We start from the raw sequence: 14001 nt of genomic DNA on the forward strand, positions 1-14001 counted from the left end.
TTATTTTAAACGGTTGCAACGCGAGCTGGGAAATAAGGCACCTGTGGTGTTTTCTGTTATTCCTAAGAAAATTCTCCTTATGTTTAATAGGTGATGTTTAATAAAAATGAAAATGAGCTTATCCTGAGCAGGCATGCACGCCAAAAGCTGGCATTTAAATTAGAAATTATGATTTAATAACTTGTCAAGAAACTCACCAACGTAGCGGCATGATAATTATTGAAAGGAGGCTTCACAAATACTGGAACGCTGTGATCTGTTCCCAAACCCGAGCTCGTAAGCACCGGCTCGTCTTTGCGTGGCCCGAGGTTGCGAACCTCCAGCCCTCRCTGGGGAGGAAGCGCTCGGCGAAGCCGTCAGGGTGACGCGTGCGGGTCGCRCGCCTGGGAAGGGGCTGTGGGACATGCCGTGGACACGGCGTCCCGGCTGTGTCACTGCTGATGTGAGCAGTGAAGTCCAAGTCATGGAGCAGGACACACCAAACTCTGTCCCTCGTGCCGGCCCCAGTGACCAGCTACCGCRAGGCTTTGCTTGTCTTACGGTAGCTTTGCGCTGTTGCACGAGCTGCAGTCGAGGTATCCGAGAGGCCTCGTCGGGTGTGAGCGGCCTTCAGGCACCTGCAGAYGGTCTGCAGCACCAAGAGCTGTTGTGTGCACATGGAGGGCTCTTGCTGCTGGGCGCTTGCCCTCCAGCCAGGGGCTTCTCGGTCACCAAGGCAGTGACATTGGTGCGTTTTGCCCCATTGCTCATCGCCCATAGCAAGGTGGTAGCGACCAGGCGCGCGGAGAGCTGGACGCCTCCCTACGGCTTTAGCAGCAGCGCTAGCGAGATGATGAGGTTTCGGTTGTGTCACATCTCCCTCCATTCCGTGGTGTCCATCCCTTCTCCATCTGCGCTCCGCTGGAGGCCACCCAAGCCCCCAGTAACCAGGGGAAACCCAGAGCGTGGCGCAGCCACCCTCGGGTGGACGCACGCTCCAAAACCACGTCGGCAAATTGTAGCAGAACAGAGAAAACCATTCCCAGGAAAAAGGAGGCTGGCGTAGGAGGGAAACTCAGCCACGGTGGAGTCAGACCAAAGCGCCGGATGCGGGGAGCAGAGCAGGAGGCGTTTGTGTGGGCCTGGGGGCGACGGCGGGGAGACACGAGGGACGGGGAGCCGCGGCCCCCTGCCCGGGTGCCCTTGGCCTGCAGCGCCCCGGAGCCGCCGAATACGGCTCCACTCAGCGAAACTCCTGAGGCGCTGCTTAGGAAAAGAGCGTGCCGGCTGGGCAAAGCCTTCTGCTCRAGTAATCTGGCAACAAAATATATTTATAATCTTGGAAGGTCAACATTCCTCCTGCGCACCCTTTGAGTCTCCTCTAAGCCCTCGACTAATTTGCCAGGAAAAATTATCTTTGGTAGGGCCTTATTATATGAATCATGTCCCCTCTCTTAATTTAAACAAGAGGTTCACATAAGGACTTTTTAATATATATTTTAAATTACAATTTCGACTTTCTCTTGGTAGATTACGGCATATGACTCTCAGTTGGAAGGCCATTATTTTCTGCTATGATTTACAAAGCAGTTAAAGCGAAATCGATGTAATAAATACTGAAGCATCGTAACAGATAATTCCATATATTTAAACAAGCCAGACCCTTTGGTACAACGTTTGGTTAGCAGGACGGAGTGAAAAACTGGGGCAGAAAGGACCGGCAGGCTCGGGTGTTTTTCTCCCTGTCGCTCCGGGTGCCTGGTTCCGCTCGCCGTGCTCCGGCTGCTGTCGCTGCCAGCGGCGGCAGAGAGCCGAGGCTGGAAACGGTGAATWTGGGTTTCCCTTTCAGGAACCGAGCGCGGGGCAGCCGTGGAGATGAGCAGGGTGCGCAGCGCAGGGATGGGGACGTGTGTATTGAACTTCTCTGGGGCGATGCTAAAAATTAGCAGCAAAAGAGTTGTCCTGGGCGCTTGCACGTTCAGAGGCACGTGCTGTTCCCATCAGATGCAATTTCCACTTGCCCTTCAACAAAGTTTGTCCTTGAAACGCAAGCCCTTCCCGTTGCATTGCTTTTAATAAGGTGTGTTAGCATATGCCATGCCTTAATAAAAACAGGCCTTGGAAGCCTTGCTGAGCCCTGGTCACCGAAATGTGAGCGTGAGAACTCGGTGTTTACCGCAGATTCCTGCCGTAAATTCGGGGAGTGGAAGTGGACGCCCAATCCAGATTAACTGCAGCAATGGAGAGCAAAAGAAAACTGTACAAGGGAGCCGGAGATTTACTGCACAACCACAACACCACTGTTTTGTGCCGTTCAGCAGAACAGTGTTAACGCAAGGTAAATCGAAGCCGCTCGGGAGAGTGCGTATCCGTACCTGGAGCGGGGTGCCTCACCTCGCGGCCCTGTGCCCGCCCCGGCGCCCGGCTGGGTGACCTCGGGATGTGGCAGGGACGAGGCCTCGCGTTCCTCCCTCTCATTGCAGATCCTCGGCCCTGCACATAGATGGGCAGCGGTGTTAGCAGCTGCACGAGCAAACGCACCTAAAACCCCTGACTGCGGTGGCAGTTCCGGTACACGTTTTTTCCCCCTTGGTCCCTGGTTTTTCCAGGCTCGCGGTGGCTTCTGGTGGCGGCTTGGGTGCTGCGTGCCGGGCGAGTGGAGCAGCCCCATGGCAGGACGGCGCTGGGGCCGCTGAGCCGCAGCGGGACCAAGCACTCTGGCTGGCGTCCCCAGCACGTCCCGGTGCCAGCGCTTTGCACGGGRATTTTCAGAGCTGTCTGCCAAGCTTGGCAACCGGTTCCTTTGGTTTTCCTCGCCCCGTGCCCCGGTTTCCCGCCGGGAAGCAGTGGTGGTCCTGCCTCCTCCCTCCCTTCCTTCTCCATTGCATTGGCCTAGATGGTAGTTGCACAAACTTTCCAAAATTGCCTGAATCGGGGCGTTTTTGGCTTGGGGAGCTTGAGGAGAGGGTCTTCCACCAAGCTGATTGAGCTGATCCCGAAATGGCTCTGCCAAGAGCTGCTCAGCTCCTGGCACACGYGGTGTCTCGGGTGGGAGCTCCTGGCCGGAGGCACCGCTCTGCTTTCCTCSGGGGGCAGCAGGAATTGCGCGCATCTCCATCTAACGACAAATCAACACCGTCGTCTCAGCCGGGCCTTTTTCTTCCTTTAATCTAGCTTTGGTGGTGAAGTCAGGTCTGTGAACAGCGACTCCTAATCCTGTTTGCACCACCGTGAATCCGAATTAGCTCCCTGCCTTGGGGCTCTGGCCCTGGCTTTGCGGCGCCCTGCCTGAAAGGAGGACCTGGCGCGCACTGCCGGCTTACGACTGACTTTGGCTTAGCAACCTCTCCCTTGCCCTCGCGGCAAAGTACTTTCTCTGAATTCATCTGACTGTGCTGCATGTATAAACAGTGGCAGATTCAGTGAAGTTCTTCATACAAAACAGATTCGACAGGGAAGACGTAGTGGGACCTATTCCAAATCTATTTTGGGGAGAGGAAGCGTTCCCTTTGATTTCAGTAGCTTTGGGTCACGACCTCAGAATAGCCAAATTGCTTGTGAATTTTATTTTAAATTAAATTAGTAGCATAAGTACTGATTACAACTATTAAAATGCATGCACAATTAAAGAKAACTCCATCTGGGCTTCTCTTAACACTTAGCATGCAAAGCAACTGGGAGGCAAAAGGGATTCGATTTGACACTTCTCAGCTGGCAGAATATCAGCTGCAAACTATTTTTAAGTGCAAACAGCCACACTTGAGTGATGCATAATAGGTGGCTAGCAAGAAGGGATGCCCAACTGTAATTTGTAGCAACTACAGCAACTTCCATCTGAGGATCTCAAAGCATTTTACAGAGGATTAGGCTTCAAAAATCACAAAACCCTTATGAATCAGATAGCTTATTTCCATTTTACGATGGGTGACAGAGTTATTACCAGGAGCCATGCTGTTCTTGGGCTAATACAGGCAATGGTGGCTGCGGCAGGAGCAGGACCAGCCCCGGCCCCGAATCCCACCTCCGCTGCCAGCCGTCGCTGGCTCCGGGCTCTCTGCGCGTTTGCTGCGGATTCCARACTTAAATTTTACTGAAAACCAAGTGTAATGAAAACTGAGAAACTTTATCTTCACAAGGAAGAAATTAAAAACTGAGTTATTTTGGTCAACTTGTAGAATTAGATTTATTTATTTATTTATTTGGAAATTTTCTGAAAAAATTAACTTCAGCGATTTCTCATTGTTGAAATGTGCTGTTGTGTGTTTCCTAATGACTTATTTTCCCTCCGTCCTGCTCCCTTTTCTTTCTTACTGAGTGACTGGACATCCTGGAGGAAACTCCGGGGGGTGAGTTGAGAAAGGGAAGGAAAAATAACAAACTGTGAAAGCGATGGGGAAAACATTGCCCTCCTGTTTCCTCTGAAACAGGGAAATGTCAAGGAGGAACTTTCCTACTGATCTTTTCAGTAGTTCTCAGTGAAAAACGTGATTCCTCACGGACATTTGGGGTCGTTCTGTGACTGAATAGTGCGTTTGCTTGTTGTTCTGTGCGGTGCTCTGGGTTTTGGGGGGTTTGGGGGATGGTGAGCTCGGGCTGTGCGGATCCGGCCCGCCGGGGGGGACACGGGACGGGACGGGGCGGCGCGGGGAACGCGGGCACTGAGCTCCCACGACAGTGCGGGCTCTGCAGACGCAACGCCAGGCACCCACCGCCTGAGCCGGCAGCTCCGCCAGAGCATCCCCTTCGGCACCCTGCTCGGCCATGCGCTTCCGGAGCGCCCGCCTGGGCGGCAGCCTCGGTGCCTTCGCTCGGCCTGGGCGCGCAAGGCTCAAATTCGTGGTGTGCGAGGATGTAGGGCCGGACCGACCAAGCGGTTTGGACACCCCAGTGAGTTCAAAACCCTTTTATTTAAGAAAAAAAAGCTATTTCTTTCTATTTTTGCCTGTTAATTTTGCTTTCCTCTTCCTTTTCCCTTGTTAAATCCGAGGAGCAGCTAGGTACCTGGACGCTGTCCTGGATCTGGCCTTTGTAATTGAAAGCGATAGCGTGCGGTAGAGCCCCGCCAGGCCGTGCGGACGCCGTCGGAGCAGCTCCCAAGCGTGGCTGGCCGGGACGGCGAGGACCCGGTTTGGGTCTCTTCCCCCACCCATTTCGCCTGCTCGGGGCCGAGAAGCTCCGGCAGTTCATCGCTGACACTGGCCAGGCCGGCGYATCCRTCACCCTCGATCCCGATCCGATGCRGGGGGCGCGGGGCGAGGTTAGAGGCAGGTCGGCGCTGGTCGGCCACGCGTTTCGGCGCGCGCCRCCGGGAGCCCCGGGACCCCGCGCCGCGGTGCCCGCCTGCGGGTCGCTGCCCCCCGGCGAAGGGCTTCGCCACCCCCCCTCCCTGCACCCCGGCCCGGCCCAAATAAACAGGGCTYGCGGCGAGCCGGGGCCGCGGGATGAAGTGTAAACAAGCGTGCCTTTGAAGAGCGACAAGCAAATAAATCACGCGGCGGCTTAGCTGGCGCGCTGGGTAACGCCGCCGCCGCCGCCGTAAACGGGGRCCGGCCAGGAACGCATTCGATCGTGCCACGGCAAAGCCCGGCAGGCGCGTTCGCAGCCCGGGAAGCCCYGGGGGCTCCGATGGCAGCCGAGGGAGGCCGGGCGCAAACCCCTGCTATTTCGGGGTTTTGCCCCGACTCCCTGCAYGAGCGGGGGGTTTGTCCTCTGCCTCGCTGGCCGCGTAGCACATCGGATTCAAGCTTGCAACCGGGTGCCTAGAAGCCCGTGGCACCAAACGCAAGCTGCTGCTGTTGTTTCTGCTCGTGCGGATGACCTCCCTCACGTTCTAGGTGGGCCGAACTTGAGTGAAACTCCCTCAAATCCCATGTATCTTGGTTAGCTTGTAGCTGGTGGCCGTTTGCGTACGACTTCCATTTAGCTTCATCGAACGGTTCGTAGGGCCGTGAACCTGGGGGGTCGGACTCGGAGACACCGGTGGTAAGTTTTCCTGGAATTCAACAGGCTTTGGACCAGGGCCACAGCCTCTTCCAGGAGGCTTTATTCCCGGGAAGGAAGGATTCCTTCTCCTGGCTTCGCCTCTCCCCGCTGAGCCACGTGGCCCCTCTGCAGCCTCGTGGGGATCCCTAACCGGGAGCGCGCAGGTCGGTGCCCCCCGAGGTCCTTCGGCACCTCGTTCCTCCTGCTTTCGGGCTCATATCAGCCCTCGCCGGTGGTGCGCGGGCATCGCTAGGACTTCGGGGGAGCTTTACAGCTCCTGAGCATAAAGTTAAGCAGACGCTTAAAAGCCTCATCCTGTAAGTTGATGGATGTTTTCCTACTGACCTGAAGACGAGCAGGATCCGGCCTCAGCTCGCCGCTGGTTTGGGGCCGGAGGGCTCCATGCCTTGCGTGATCCAGCCCACAGCAACAGAGAAGACGGAGAAAAGGGAAAAGGAGGGAAAAAGCTGAGGAGCGCGGAAATGAAGTTGTGCTCGTTCGGCTTCCGCAGCTGCCCAGCTCCCTGCCATTAATATTAAGCAATCCCTGACAGCACCACTCGGCGTTTTCCAAAAGAGTAACCGTCTGCCTGATAAACAAACCCGCGGATGTACTAAATTCAACAGAATGTCTCCTCTATAGAGGCTCTGTGATAAATGTAACAAGGCAACAGCTATGCAAAAAAATTAAAATGTAGAAAATTGACATTTGGAATTGAGCTAGGATGTGCGCTGTAACCGCCGTCTCGGCGACAAGGGGGGCACCCGCCACCCTCTCCTAAACCCCAATGATACAGGCTAATTTGTATGCAGTTATTCACGTGTGCAGTAAATTCCAATTATGTTTACAGATGTCTGCTTAACATTTATGGAAAAGGAACCTCAGCATGTCTGAAATATCCTTATAAGGGGTTTGGACTGGGCTATCTTTTTTTTTAACCAAGACCAATTTAATTATATTTTGCAGACTTAAAATAAAAAAATCCAACTGAGCTCTCTGATAGAAGGTTTAACATTTACCGCATATATTTTGGTTGCACGACGGTTTGGTAAACATCTTAAGTATAATTTTTATTTGTTTCCATACGAAACTCACAAGTTTAGTCAATTTTTCACACAGGAAAAACAGCAACAACTAAGTAGGGTAAAAGACATGCAGGTTTTCAGACGGCTTCTTTTTATAGATCATTTTTGCTCTTTGTCTTGGAATTTCGTTAGCTCAGAGAAACACTTCCTGGCTTCCCCGTTGCGTGTGCTGCGCTGTCGGATGCGGGTGTAACAGTCGCACCCGTTGCGCGGAGGCGTTTTGGCCTCTGCTGGGTGAAGAAGCCCCCGAGCCCCCATCGCTTCTTCGTTTGAGCGGGATTTCTGCCCTCTCCTCGTTGGCACCTGCGTGCTTCCTTCCCTGCGTTCGTGCCTGTTTGGTCGCGGTTTTACGTCGCGTTGTGCGTTGTTGTTACTGACGGTTGCAGTGTTCGCAGGGCCGAATGATTTGTTCTCGAAGCCGCCCTGGTCTAGGCTTTATCTGCGGAGGGGCCCTGGCCAAAGGCCTCCTCGCCGGCCGCGTTTCAGCAGGAATTTGCATGCAAAACCRGAGCCTCCGAAGGGTTCCTGGGTGCATCCCTCCGCTCACCCGGCACCCGGAGAGAGCCCGGCGGCGCGGCCCCGGCTCCCGAGCTGTGCTGTGGCCAGGCAGGTGCTGGCGTGCCGGCGCCGCCGCCGCTGCCTCCGCAGGAGCTGCCTGCCTCGACCGTGCCGCCCTCGCTGCCGGCGCGCGCTCCGAAGGCAGGGAGAAGCTCTCCCTCTTCTACCTTCCCTTCTAGAGCTGAACAAGTGAGTACCCTGCGTATGGAAGCGTGAAGAGGGGGACGTAAACCGCGTCGGTATTTGGAGCTGGCGTCTCCCTCYCGTCTGAAGCACTAGCCCTGCAGAATATTAATCTGGGTTTTAAAAGCTACCGTATGAAATCATCTTTGCAGARCACACGCAGCCCTAAACCATTCCTCAAGCATCAAAGCAATCCGGCAGCGCCGGAGGACCCCGGTTTGGGTATCTGCTTGTCCAGCCCGCGGGCAGAGGCGGGACGTGAACCTCTCCGCGCGCTTCCTTTCGGAGGGGACGTAATCTCCAGCAGGTACGCGTCCAAGATTTGTTTCGAGTTAACACTTTCTTGATTTTACGTAAAGGCACCTCCGGGAAGAGCAGTGAGCAGGGAAGATGCGCGCTGCGCTGCGAGCGCAYGCGGAGGTGCGTCAGCGCACCGGGGCGTCTCGGGCACCCGGCCGCCTTTCACAGCGTGCACAGACCCCGCGGGAGGGATCCGGGAGAACGGCTGCAGTCCGAGCCCGCAGAAGTAAGCGGGAACACTGTCATTTGTGAGCTCCGGAGCCAGTCCTCTGTTTTTCCAAGAGAAATTGTAACAGCGTATGGACGTAAAATTTGGGTGAAGATTCAGATGGGTTTGGCAATAAGCGCTTGATCCAGGACTCAGCGTAATGTGTTCAGGACTCGCTGCAAACCTCGGGTCAGAACGAGGACAAACGCCCAAGCTCCTTCGCGGATTTTAAGTGATCCTCTGGGACTCCCCCCTAGTTAGCAGTAGACGGTCTATAAGGCTAGACAAAGAGTAGCATTTTTTAGTAATTAGGATGCTGGAGGAGAAGAGGTGCTTACGCTTGTAGCCAACAGCCTCGCGCTGCAAGTGTTAATTAGAGATTTCAGAAAGGAAACAAGAGGAAGAACATACTGTAGTTACAGTAACTTACTTGATTTGCGAACATATGTGGAATGAAATGGGCCAGATTTTAAAAATGGGTTTTGTTTATTAGCACACCCTTAAGGAAATAAATCATACATCATTARGAACGATGTCTTCTCGGAAGCCATCTTCATTATTATTAACACGTGCATCTGAGAGCCGTTTGAATTTCTTGCAGCCACTTATTCGAGAATCTTACAGGCTTTGCAAATATTAACTAATTATAGCAACGAAGAYTTTATTTCAACAACTGGAAAAAAACACTGGTGGGAAATTCTGGGGGCTCAGGACTACCGAGCCTGAGCATCCCAGTAAGTTTCCGTGTTAATATGCAGGTGACGTTGCCAGACACCCAGGACAGGGCAGTCTGCACTGAACAGCTCTTTCGGATAGTTGTTATTGGGGAAAACATTGTAATTTCACAGTCAGGAAAAACACACTTTGTGAAACTGCTCACAGGGCTTGGTTTTGCTCTTTAAGAAAGCGAATTTAAAGAAGCGCTGCTCCGTCCGCAGWGAGGTTTACCTGTCCGTAAGCGGGTGCCGCGGCGGCGCTGCGTTGTGCTCAGCGCTGGTGCTGGCGCGGCTGCGGCGGTGCTGGCGGCGCCCGGCTCCGCTGCCCCCGCTCCTCCTCGCCCGTGGAGATAGAGACGTGAGCGGGACGCAGCGGCCTGGCCGGCACGGGGTCCTCGGCGCTCCTGAGTGACAGCCTCGATAACCGGTTATGAAGGGCCGTCGATAACGCGAGGGGAGAGCGATGTCTCCCGGCGGCCGCCGAGACGTCCTGCTCGCGTAGCGCGGTGCGCTGGGTTTCGCCGAGCGGCTGCCGGGACAAGCCGTAGCTCGCAGCGTTAGCAGCCTGCTGCCGGGGGCTTAACGAGCAACCGCGCGTTGAAAGGACTAAACGCGGAAAGGACCCGCTTGGGCCGCGGCGCAGCAAAGCCGGGCGYGAGCAGCCTTTCCCACGGTGTTTCTGCCAGCGCCAAACGGCGCGTTTCCAGCACCGGCAATGCCCTGCGCGGCTGGAGGGCTCCCGGCCTCATTCAGCCCTGCACGGCGCTGCAAGGGCAAGCTCAGGATGGGGGGTTTTCCCTGTCCTACCCAGGTAACGACTTCGAGGAATGACTTTTTAGAACAATACGAGTTTTTGGGGGCAAGTTTCCGAAGACGCAGGGCTGCTCCGTGACGGTGCCCGCGTGCAGCTGTTGGGGACGGCAGAGCTTCGTGGCGCAGCACCCGCCAGGCGCCGCCACGTGCCCCCACCTTCTCCTCTAAAAATTAGTTGAACCTGGTGGAGTTTCACGCTGGAGGGCGGGATGGTCTGTTTCTTCATCTTGCCCATAAACTCTGAAACGGTGTAGTGATGCACTTCAGAGCAGTGACGTTGTGGCTGTGCACACCGTGTCTTACCTGTGGTGTTGCAATAGGCTGTGCATGCCTACAGCCAAACTTACAACACCTCTTATCACCGTACAAAGAAACAGAAGGCATCAGGGGTTCAAAATACGCATTTTTTATGAAGTAATTGGTCACTTCTCCCTATTGCAATACTCCAGTTTCATACCAGTACAGTGATGACCCTACGAGATCTGGTGCTAAACTGGTAGCTCAGGCGCTGGGAGCAGCGCCGTGCTGTGCAGCGCTGACAAGCTCCGTCCGGAGCGTGCCAGCGGCCTCCGCGTCTCCCAGGGCGGGGGGCTGGCGAGCCGGTGGCGCCGGCCGCCTTGAGGCACCGGCTCCCGCAGYGTTTGCCGTCTGCCCGCGGGTGCCCCCCGGACCGGGCGGGCAAAGCTGTGCCCTGAGCTTCGGGCACCCCCGCAACCAGAAACGTTGGCAGGCTCCAGCTGCGTCAACCCGGCTGCCTCGATGTATATACATGGGATAAAGAAGGGCACGCTGCTCAAGTCCTGTGTGTCCTGTCAGAAGCCTTAAAATAGAAGCCTATATATAATATTATATAGTAGCATTGTATCAAATTCTAGATTCTATATATAGAAGAAGATTAATCCGAGGCCGGGACTGAGCAGACAGGATATAAAAACAGCCTGAAGGTCTGGATTCATTTTAGCAAACTGGGAGCAAAGTTTGCCGTGGCGGCTCTCCCAGAGGAAACGTTTTTATCAGCCGTCTCAGGCTTCCCCCGCGGTGCCGATCCGGAGCGGGGACCCTCACGCGTTTGCGGCAGGTAGGCAGAGGGCAGCGCTGGTTTGCCGCCGATGCAGACGTGTTATCACTGTGTTTTACTGGGGTGGTCCTATTTGTCTGAGTTCAGTTGTTTTCCCCTCAAACGCTCTGCATGGGAGCGATGTCGGATGTGTGAACCTTCTTATCCCAGCGGCTCCCAAGTGACAAAGCGGGAACCCTTTCCTGCGTACGGAGCCTATGGGAAGCTAGTGGCGATGTTCGACTGAGGGAGGTCCGCGTGGTTATTCCTCTCCGAGCAGGAGCGYATGTTCCCGTTGGGTAGGAACGAGCTATCCACCTGCAAAAACGAGAGAAACCAGGACTTTGCCCAAAGTGACACCGCAGGGCAATGGCAGGAGCGAGGTGAAAGGTCTGGACATCCTCTTCTCGCCGACACAACCGTGAGACCTACTGCCTCCTTGTAAAATCTGACATACGYGTTAGATAGGTAGATGAGATTGACTCTCACTCACAGGGAAGTTCACTGACTGTGAAATTAGTAAATTACAGAGGCCCACAGAACTTRGAAAAACAATATAATCCTGGGGGTACTGAAATAATTAATTTGCTAATCAACTACACCTTGCTTTTTTTAATTTGCGAATAGTGCTCTGTTTTGTTTCCCATCTCAGTCAGCTCAGGAAGAGCAGTGTTTCGGGAAGCACACCGACCTCGCAAGAAGCCGCTGCCGGGGCGCGCCTGGCACCCCCGGGCTTGCCGCCGTGGCGCGGGGCGGCGAGGGGAGSCGCACGCTGCCGCACGCCTGGGAGAAGCCGCCTTAAACCCCAGTAACTGTGTTTTACTGGAGGCTTTTTTGTCCTGTGCAAAACCCAGCCGGGGATCTGACCCCAGGCTGCCAAGTTCTGCAACGAACTTTAGAGGAGCTAGCGCAGAAAAGAGCCCGAGCCGYGGGATTCGCACTGCTCTGTTTTGTGCTGGTTTGTCTCTTCACTTCACCGTTGTTTGCCTTAAATCATTTCAGATGCGGAGTTTGTCAGACAAGACAATTAACATGGGGAAGGGGGAAAGTATTACCATCTATTATTTGCCATAACATGAATTTAAACCAGGAAGTCTAATGATAAAATATGTGGTGAAAAGAGGTGGTGGTGGGAGTACCTAAATGAGTAATAGCCTTGGGCTTCTGAGCCTTGAACTTAATGTGCTAAGAAAATCCCTGAGGTTAAAAAGTATGAAAATTGTTGCAGCTTAGGGAGATATATTTTAACTTTGCAAAAGGTCCTTGCAAATCCACTACTAGGATTTGAGAGATACAAACGTAGCACAGCACGCACAAACGCTGTGTGTGCCTGCATTTATATATATGTAAATCCAATCAAAATTTTTTCAGTCCAGAACGAGTTGGGTTTTTTGGAACGACAATGAAAATCTCCAGTAGTTCAGGGCTCGTTTGTTTGTTTGTTTGTTTGTTTAAATAAGTCGGGTGGAGGTGTGCGGTTGCTGCATCGGGGCAGGGGTATTTCGGTGGGCGTTTGCGGGCATCCCTGGCGCCGGCAGCGCTTATTCCTGCGCGCAGGAGCCGAGTGCGAGCCGCTGCCCGCGGCGGGCTGCGGAGCCCGGAGCGGAAAGCAACGGGATGCTCGTGTCCCTGGGCGATGGCAAACGCCGCTTCTCCGCAAAACAAAACCATCGAAAAAGCCCGGAAAATCGTTCGGAGGGAGCGGGAGGGGAGCGGGCCGGGGCGGCGGGCGGCGCCCGCCCCTTCGCGCCGCGCCGTGCTCCTGCCTCCAACTCTTCCCCTTTAAAACTCTTTCTCCCTATTGAGTTGACCATGCGGCTGGATTTATGAAGAGAGATGTTTTAGCAGAAATCCCCCAGAGTCTCCCATCAGCCCTAAATCCCCAGCCTGTTCTCCCTGGGAGACCTCATGACACAGAGCATGCCAAAACAGCTTCGTTTTGCCTATGCATTAGCAATCTATTTTACCTTTTTGACATCTCTCACACATAAAACCGTAAGAGAGAAATAAAATATCTGTCTCTGGGCGAAAATAAAGCTTTGCCTCCCTCCTGATCTATAGGATATAAAATAAAGCCATGGCTTTGATAGTGGCTTTTCCTTATACTGGAGTTGCTTTTGCACACACGGAGACAATGAAGATGAATGAGCTGGGATTCGTGCATCCTCTTGGGGTTTGTTTCACCCTCTTTTTTTATAGTCTCCCCCCCCCCCCGGCCCCGCCACCTCTTTACTTTTCTTTCTTTTCTCTTTTATTCGTCTTTTATCTGCCCTTTCTCTCCTTAATAACATAAAGAAAGCCTCTCGGCGCTGACACGCCCGGGCTCCCCCGGCAGCAGCCGCCCCCGCGCTCTCCCTGCCCCGCTCGACGGGACGGGACGGGGACGGGGAGGGGGCAGCGCCGCGGCCGGGCCCCCCCCGCCGCCGGCCCGGGGCAGCTTCGAGGCGGGGGCTCGGCCCCCCCCCCGGCCACAGCGGCCCCGCTCCGCGCTGCCCCTTTTCGGAGCCGCTTCCCCTCCTCCGCCGGCAGCTGCACGTCGAAGCGCAGACACACACCCCTCGGATTTGTAATTATTTATTAACTATATTTCCCATAAACAATGCATGAGCTTTGAATGTAAGCGACAACATTTAGCGACGTGCAAAGAAACCCAGGAGGGCTAATCAAGGGGGGGGCTGGAAAATAAATAAGAAAAAGCGGAGCCGGGAGGGCCGGGGCGCGGCGGGGCGCGGGGTGCGGAGCGGGGCGCGGGCGCGGGCGCTGCGCGCTCGCCGGCCTAGGTGTGTTTACCCTGATAATCGATCCGAGTGTGGCAGTGTAAACTGGGACCTTTAATACATAATTTAAAGATCTTTTCCAAGCTCCTTAAAACAAACCTCGCACGGCGCACAGCGATGGATCTTGTCCAGCACTGGGTTTATTGCACAGGGATGTTATACAGGCTTAATTACATCTTAACTTAAATATTTGTTTAGTGCATTAGCCGTATATATATTTAATCAGGCAGAGCCGCCGGCTCCAGCCCTCTTCGTGCGGGGAAAGTTTCTGGGTTAGGAAGGCGGCGGGTTCGGGCCGGGGGCAGCGGGCTTGGCCCGGCCGGGGGGCGGGTGCCGGGGGGCG

Source organism: Apteryx rowi, unplaced genomic scaffold, assembly GCF_003343035.1.
Source record: "Apteryx rowi isolate R43461 unplaced genomic scaffold, aptRow1 scaffold_324, whole genome shotgun sequence".
Classification (NCBI taxonomy): Eukaryota; Metazoa; Chordata; class Aves; order Apterygiformes; family Apterygidae; genus Apteryx; species Apteryx rowi.